The sequence below is a fragment of the Zingiber officinale genome, chromosome 3A (genome assembly GCF_018446385.1).
Source record: "Zingiber officinale cultivar Zhangliang chromosome 3A, Zo_v1.1, whole genome shotgun sequence".
Lineage (NCBI taxonomy): Eukaryota > Viridiplantae > Streptophyta > Magnoliopsida > Zingiberales > Zingiberaceae > Zingiber > Zingiber officinale.
The window spans coordinates 56,322,255-56,329,734 of NC_055990.1; positions in this window are offsets into that span (position 1 = coordinate 56,322,255).

The following is a 7,480-nucleotide window of genomic DNA, read 5'->3' on the forward strand; positions in this document are numbered from 1 at the left end:
ATTCTTCTCCACACGGCTTCATCCCACAGCGCTGCGATTCTTCTCCGATCTACACAGCGCTTTCTCCACTACTCACTGCCACTTCTTGAAGCTTCTTGGAACAAGATTTTTTTGCACTTCCAAGGTCAAGAGGCGTTCCAAACAAGAAGGGGAAGCTAGCTAGGGTTTACTATGTAAAATCTTGTAAGGTTTACTTGTATTTTGCTTCTTCTTTTCTTCTTGTTGTTGTCTGAGTGTACGAGGTTTCTCCACCTCCGGCTGCGACCGAGAATGAATGTTTTATTAGTGGAGAACATATCGTGTGTGGATCATTGGATTAGTCATCTCTTCTTAAGGTGGATACCAAGTAGATCCTTGTGTTAGCGTTGTATTTTTATTTCTTGTATTTTCCGCTGCCTATCATCACCAAGAAGCAAGACGACGAGCGTACGACGAGCTATTCACACCCCCCCTCTAGCATATTTCAACCCTAACAATGAGAAGTCCCAACAAGTCAAGGTTGACTGAATTTTGGATTTGAGAACCCTAGACTTGAGTTAGACAAGTTAGGGTTGGTCAATCGATCAGGTGATCAATTGAACCAAAGCTTAATTGATCAGCCAATCGACTGGGAGTGTGCTGTGTGTGAAAGCAGCCCAATCGATCTGTCGATCGATTGGGGAGACCTTCTCACGAGCATAGAGAGGTTCTCAATCGATTAATCGATCGATTAGGTTAGAGCTGGATTTCTCACAGAAATAGGATGAAGCTTAAATCAATCGGTCAATCGATTTAGGGCTTTTCCAGCGAGAGCACAGAGGCCCTCTAAATCGATCAGTCGATCGATTCAAGCCTCCCCAATCAATTGGTCAATTGATTGGGATATGGCCGTTGCACAGGATGTAGATTTTAGACGGCTGGGATCGCTAAGATCTGACGTGGCAATCAATTGGAAGGAGGCCCAATTGATTGGGAGCCCTAGATCGCGGAATATTAAGGTAACAACGAGTTCAAATGAGGCAGTGCTTACACGAGTTCTTCTCTACTACTTCACACTCATCACCGCCAGTTCTTGAAGTGTTCTTGGGACAAGTGTTGTTGTACTCCCAAGAGTCAAGAGGCATCCTCAAGCTACACAAGATCAAGCAAGAAGGGGTTTTCTTTTGTATTTCTGTATTTATTTCTTGCTTCGAGTTGTATCTTGTTGTGTGAGTGTTATACGAGATTTCTCCACCTCCCGCTGTTTCAAGAACAAGTTATGTTTTTAGTGGAGGGTGTGCTCGACATGTGGATCCTTGGATTAGTCACCTTTTCTTGAGGTAGATACCAAGTAAATCTACGTTTTAGCATTGGAGAGCTTGACTTCGATTCTATCCCCTGCAAACCAACATCTACGAAGCAAGCGAACGAACGAGATGAGTTGTTTGTTGGTGCAATATACCCTAGGTCAAGGTTGACCAAGTTGACTAGGCTTGAGTCGGCTCAAGCCTGAGTTTAGATGTTTGGGCTTCGATGTTTGACAATACATGGAGATTTCAGGTGCAATCGTCCGATTGGGGAGATTGCTGGTGCAATTTCCCTCTGATCAGGGTTTGACCAGTTTGGTGCGAAGAAGAGTCAAGTAGGTCAAGACTGACCAGATACTTGATTAGGAAAGTCCTAACTAGAGGTTAGGCAGGTAGAAATCCCGGTGAGTGAAGTCAGGTGAAAGTCCCAGTGAGTGAAGCCAGGCAGTGGGAAAATCCTGGTGAGTGAAGCCAGGTGAAACCTCTAGTGAGTGAAGTTAGGTGAAAGTCCTGATGAGTGAAGCCAGACACGTGGAAATCCAGGTGGGTCAAGGTTGATCGAACACCTAGTATTGGAAAGTCCAAGTAGGTCAAAAAATTGATCGGATACTTGGCACGAGGAAATCCAGATGGGTCAAGGGTGACCGGACATCTGGTGGGAGTCCAAGTGGGTCATGAAGGATGGGACACTTGGCAGGAGAAAAATCCAAGTGGGTCAAATGGATTGATCGGACACTTGGTGAAGGAGTCCTAGCAAGTCAAGGTTGACCGGATGCTAGGTATGATATTCCAACATGTCACGGTTGACCAGATGTTGGAATTGGGGGCCCTAGACTTGGTTAAGAAAGTTAAAAGGGTGACCAATCGATCAACTGATCGATTGAATAGGAGTTCAATCGATCAGCCGATCGATTGGGGTTGTGCTGCAATAAGCAGTGGCCCAATCGATCGACCAATAGATTGGGAGCTTATATCGCGCACACAAAAGCGTTCCCAATCGATCAGCCTATCGATTGGGAACCTCTAATCGATCAGTCGATCAATTGGGGAACTAGAAACAGAAGCTGAATCGATCAGGCGATCTATTCAGGAGATTTCTAGAGAGCAGAGAGGCTCTCTGAATCGATCGACCGATAGATTCAAAACCTCCTCAATCGATTGAGAGTCATTCAATCGATTGGGATCCGACCGTTGCGCAGGTTATAGCCGTTGGCGAGTGATTTCTTCCACACGGCTTCGGATTCTTCTCCAAGGAAAAATAATGATCTCAGCGTCGATTCTCTCCGAGCTCTCACTGCCAGTTCTTGAAGGTTCTTGGAGGCAAATGCTAGTGCACTTCCAAGTCAAGAGACGTTCTACAACAAGAAGAAGAAGTTAGGATTAGATTTTCTCGGTGTAAATCTTGTAAGATTTTCCTTGTATTTCCTTCCCTTTCTTTCTTCTTGTATTAAGAGTGTTGTAAGGTTTCTTCATCTTCGGTAGTTACCGTAAAGGAGTATTTTCATAGTGGAGAGTGCTTGCGTATGTGGATACTTAGATTAGTCACCTCTTCTTGAGATAGATACCAACTAAATCCTCGTGTTAGCATTGTGAGTGTGTTTTTTTAATTGTTTTTTCCGCTGCACATCATCGAAGAATCACATCAACAAGCGCGACGAGCTATTCACCCCCCTTCCCCCTCTAGCACATTTCAACCCTAACAAGTGGTATCAAAGCAAGGTTGATCTTCACCGGAATCATCACCAGAAGGGGCAAATAAGGCTAGAGGGTGAAGAAGTTGAAGCAAGTTTATCAAAGTCAAAAAATTCAAAAAGTTCAACTTCAAGATAGAATTCCGAGATGGACTCGGATTCGACACAAAGGTGCCTCCACCATTCACAACGACTAGCTTCGATTCTTGGAAATCAAAAATCGAAAATTTCTTGATGATGGAGATAGAGCAATGGTTTTCTCTAATGGAAGGTTTTGAAGCTCCAACAAATTCAAAGGGAAAAACTCTCAAGAGGAGCAAGTGGAGCCAAGAGCAAATTCAAAGGAGCAAGGCAAATGACAAAGTGACCAATCTATTGGTCAATTTATTGCCAAGCAATATTTTGGCTCAAGTTGGAGAATTTAAATATGCCAAAGAGCTATAGAATTGGCTAAGATTCACGAGATCCCCTCCACTGTACAAAATCAAGAAGAATCCAAAGAGGGCAACTCATTGGATCAAGACCAAGAGGAAGAGGACTTCGAAGTTGAGAGATGCTCAACTTTCGAAGAAGAGGTCCAAGAAGCTTCATCTTCAATGAAATGCAACGAAAAGGGCTAAGAGGGAGCATACTCTTTGTTCCATGTACAAGATGAAGATGAAGAAGCCTCCACCTCTAGGATTGAGGGGGAGAGACATTCGTTGACACCGGACCAAGAAGAAGGAGAAACTTCTACTTCTGAGTCGAGTGAAGAAGAAGATGATGCAATCTCCAAAATTCATGAAGAATCAAATGGAGGATCGAGTGTCATCCCTACACGTGAAGGTATAATTAGTTCAATTAAAAATACAAATTATATCATTTACTTTAAGTGTAGGAAACAAGGGCATTACAAGAGTAAGTGCCCTAAATTGGCCAAGAAGAAGGGCCAAGTGGCACCAAAGGGCAAGGAGAAGCCCAAGAAAACGGCCCCCGCAACAAAGAAGAGCAAGGAGCACATTGTGTGCTTCTTGTGTCATCAAAAAGGACATTATCAGAGTCAATGTCCTAAGTGGAGGAAAGCGGTCAAAGTCAAGGGAGGAAGCTTAAGTCAAGGGGGAGCTTCCAAGGTAAAACCCAAGATATCATTTATTGAGCTTATCCCTTTGAGTAATGGTAAAAAGCATGCTAGTTCTAACCTATATTATTTTAATGCTATTTACCATAAAAATAGAAAGCATGATAGAAATAATGAAAATCATGTGGCTTTTCATGCTAAGACTATCACACCTAGAGTTAGGAAGGCAGATAAAAACCTAGGCAAGAACGCTAAGGATTTTAGTTATAGGCCTAAAAATAAAAATGCTCAAGGATTTAAAGAAAAACCCAAAACTAAGGATTTAATGATGGAAAATCAAGTCTTGAGGTCAAGGTTTGATAACATGAAAAAGACCTTAAAGAAAATCAAAAATTTTCTTAAGGGTCAAAATGGACATAACCTAGATTTAGGACAACAAAGGTCATCCAATGGCCATAGATTGTTGGGATCCAAACCCAAGGCTAAGAAGAATGTAATATCTTACCATAGGGTTCCATATAGCTATTAGACAAACTCTAGGTCTAGGGGTTAAGTCAAGGATATAAGGGAAGTTATTCCTAGACGTATCTTTGCAATGACAAAAGTGACTAAGACTTCCAAGAAGTCTAAAAAAGTCACTAAGAAGGTCACAAGGAAAGTTATCCCTAAAGTTGACCTAGAGAAGGTGACTAAGGTTTCTAAGAAGCCTAACAAGGTCATTAGGAAGGTGTCTAGGGAAGCCATCCCTAGTGAGTACCTAGAGCATCCAAGGAGCATTAATAGGTTTTGGGTTCCTAGGAGCATTCTCTATCCCTTAGATGGGTTAGAGAGTGTCAACTCTAATTGGAAGGGTAATTAACCCAACCTTGATGAAGTTGACACTCAGAGAACATTTTCAAAGTTATTGTTAACCCTTGAAAATGAAGTGGATTATTTATTTACTCTTTGGAAGAGTAAAATGTGCCAAAACTTGAGGAATTGGAATTCAATTTAAATTGGCACAATTGGGAAAAGCATAAGGAATACCAAGTTGGGACTTGAGTATTTTCTTAGGAAGATAAGGGTCAATCTAGGCCTTAATTTAAAATATTTACTCTTTGAGAGAGTAAAACGTGCCAAAAATTTGAGAAATTATACTTTATTTATATTGGCACAAATTAATCAAGTGCAAAAGAAATGTCAAGTTAGGTTTTGACATTTTCTTAAGGAAATATGGGCAATCTAGGATTACTTTTAGGTTTAGCTAAGGATTTAAGGACACTTAGATAGATAATCTAGGTATATTTTATTTATGATAACTGTCATGCTTTGTTTACCCATCACATGCCATGACATCATATTTTGCATTCATACTTATTATGAAAAACAATAAAAATACCATGACATGTCATACATACATCATGTAGCTATAGTATATTTTCTTTTAAAAGTTATTTTCATTTTGATATATGCCATAAAAATCATCATGCATTATTTTAATTTCCTTGCAATTAAGGACAATGACATTTACTATCAAGTAACATCCTAAGTGGATGTTCATAACTTTCAAAATGCCTAGATAGATATGCATGATTCTTAGTTTAGGGCAAAACCAAACTTTACATCTCACAAAGAACTATAAGGTGACTTGTATATGTTTTAGTATACATTAGATACAAGTGAGATGTTAGGATGATGAACAAAACTCAAGATGTTGATTTAGTGCATTCTTTTTGAGTTTTATGTTCATCAAAGCACATAGTTATGTGTTTTCCAATCATTGGGAAAGCTAATGTACAAGTTATGTACATTGAGCCCAAAGAATATGGTTGAAAATTGGTTTTGAAAATGTTTTAAAATGCTTTTGGAAAACCTTGGTGAAGACTATCTTTTGATAGTAATCATCATTGAAAAGTTAGACACAAACTAGAAGAAAAACTAAGGGTGTGTTTGGTACGCGCGTTTTCCATTTTCATTTTCTGAAAAATGCGTGTTTTCTAGAAAATAAAAAATGACTTTTTGTCATTTTCTGTTTTTCTAGAAAATGCTAGTTATTTTTTTAGAAAACAAGCACGAAACACGCAAACCAAATACCATTTTTCAGAAAACGTGCGTTTTCAGAAAATGAAAATGGAAAACGCGCGTACCAAACGCACCCTAAAGTTTTTACAAGTTTTCAAGTTTGTGTCAATCTTTGAAAATATGAAGTATTTTCTTAGAAAAATATTTTTTTCATGATAGTATATACCCTAAATAATGTCTACAACAATTTTCATGATTTTTAGAATTGTATAGAATTTTTGGAGAGTTTCTGAATTTTGCTAAAATTTTATTTCATGAAATCAGAGCTCCAATTGATCAGCCGATCGATTGGAGTGCCCCAATCGATCAGCTGATCAATTGAGAGGCATTTCCTGTGAGTAGTAGCTTACGAAATCGATCAGCCAATCGATCCATTCTCTCCTAGATCGATCGGGCAATCGATTCAGAGGCAGGTTTTGCGAATAGAACCTCTCTGAATTGATCAATGGATCGATTGAATTGGTTTCAATCGATTGAGACTCAACCCAATCGATTGGAAATGCTGATTTTGGCTGGTAACCCCCGATTTTAGTATTTTAAACCATTTTTAGTCTAGTAACCATTCCTAACCCCTTGAAATATATTTGTATACATTTAGGGGGAGTTTTCATGATGAAAACAAGGGGAAATGGTTAAGGAAGACTAAGTTGAAGTTTAGGTTGAGGTTTGCATTCAAATTTTGATATTTGAACCTCAAAACTTTAAATTTTTGGATTTTCTAAAGGTTTAGGAGTTCCAAGTCATTTTTGGTGCAATGACAGAAGTTCCGAGCATGTCTTTAGAGGAAGTCACTCGCTAAGGACATGAAAATTATTTTCCGAAACCTTTGATGGTGGTTAAACCTTTGTTTAGAATAAATGCTCAAGGTTTAGCATTGAAAAATAATGGAGAGTGGATATCTTCATTATGGAGTTATGGATGCTCTAGGATGAGTATTATAACATGGAGTAATGCTCAAGGGTGATCATTTGATACAGTGAAGAGTTTGAGATCTTCATTGTTGAAATAATGAATGCTTAAGGATAAGCATTAATGCTCAAAGGTGAGCATTTGGATACAGTGAAGGGTATGAGATTTTCATTATGGTGTTGTGAGCAACGAGTGAAGTTATGAACACCGGTGAGTAACTCTTCAGGGGGAGAGTTCTTTTTGATGTATGCTAATAGGGGGAGAATGTAGGGTTTAAGTTAGACCTTCATTACCCAAAGAGGGAATTTACCCTCTAGGAAAGGGCGAGAATGAAGGAAATCCTTATTCATACTTTGGCATGAAAGGAAGTTGAGGCTATGAGATTAGCCAAACTTAAAGATATTGTCAAACATCAAGAAAGGGGAGATTGTTGGTGCAATATACCCTGGGTCAATGTTGACCAAGTTGACTAGGCTTAAGTCGGCTCAAGCCTGAGT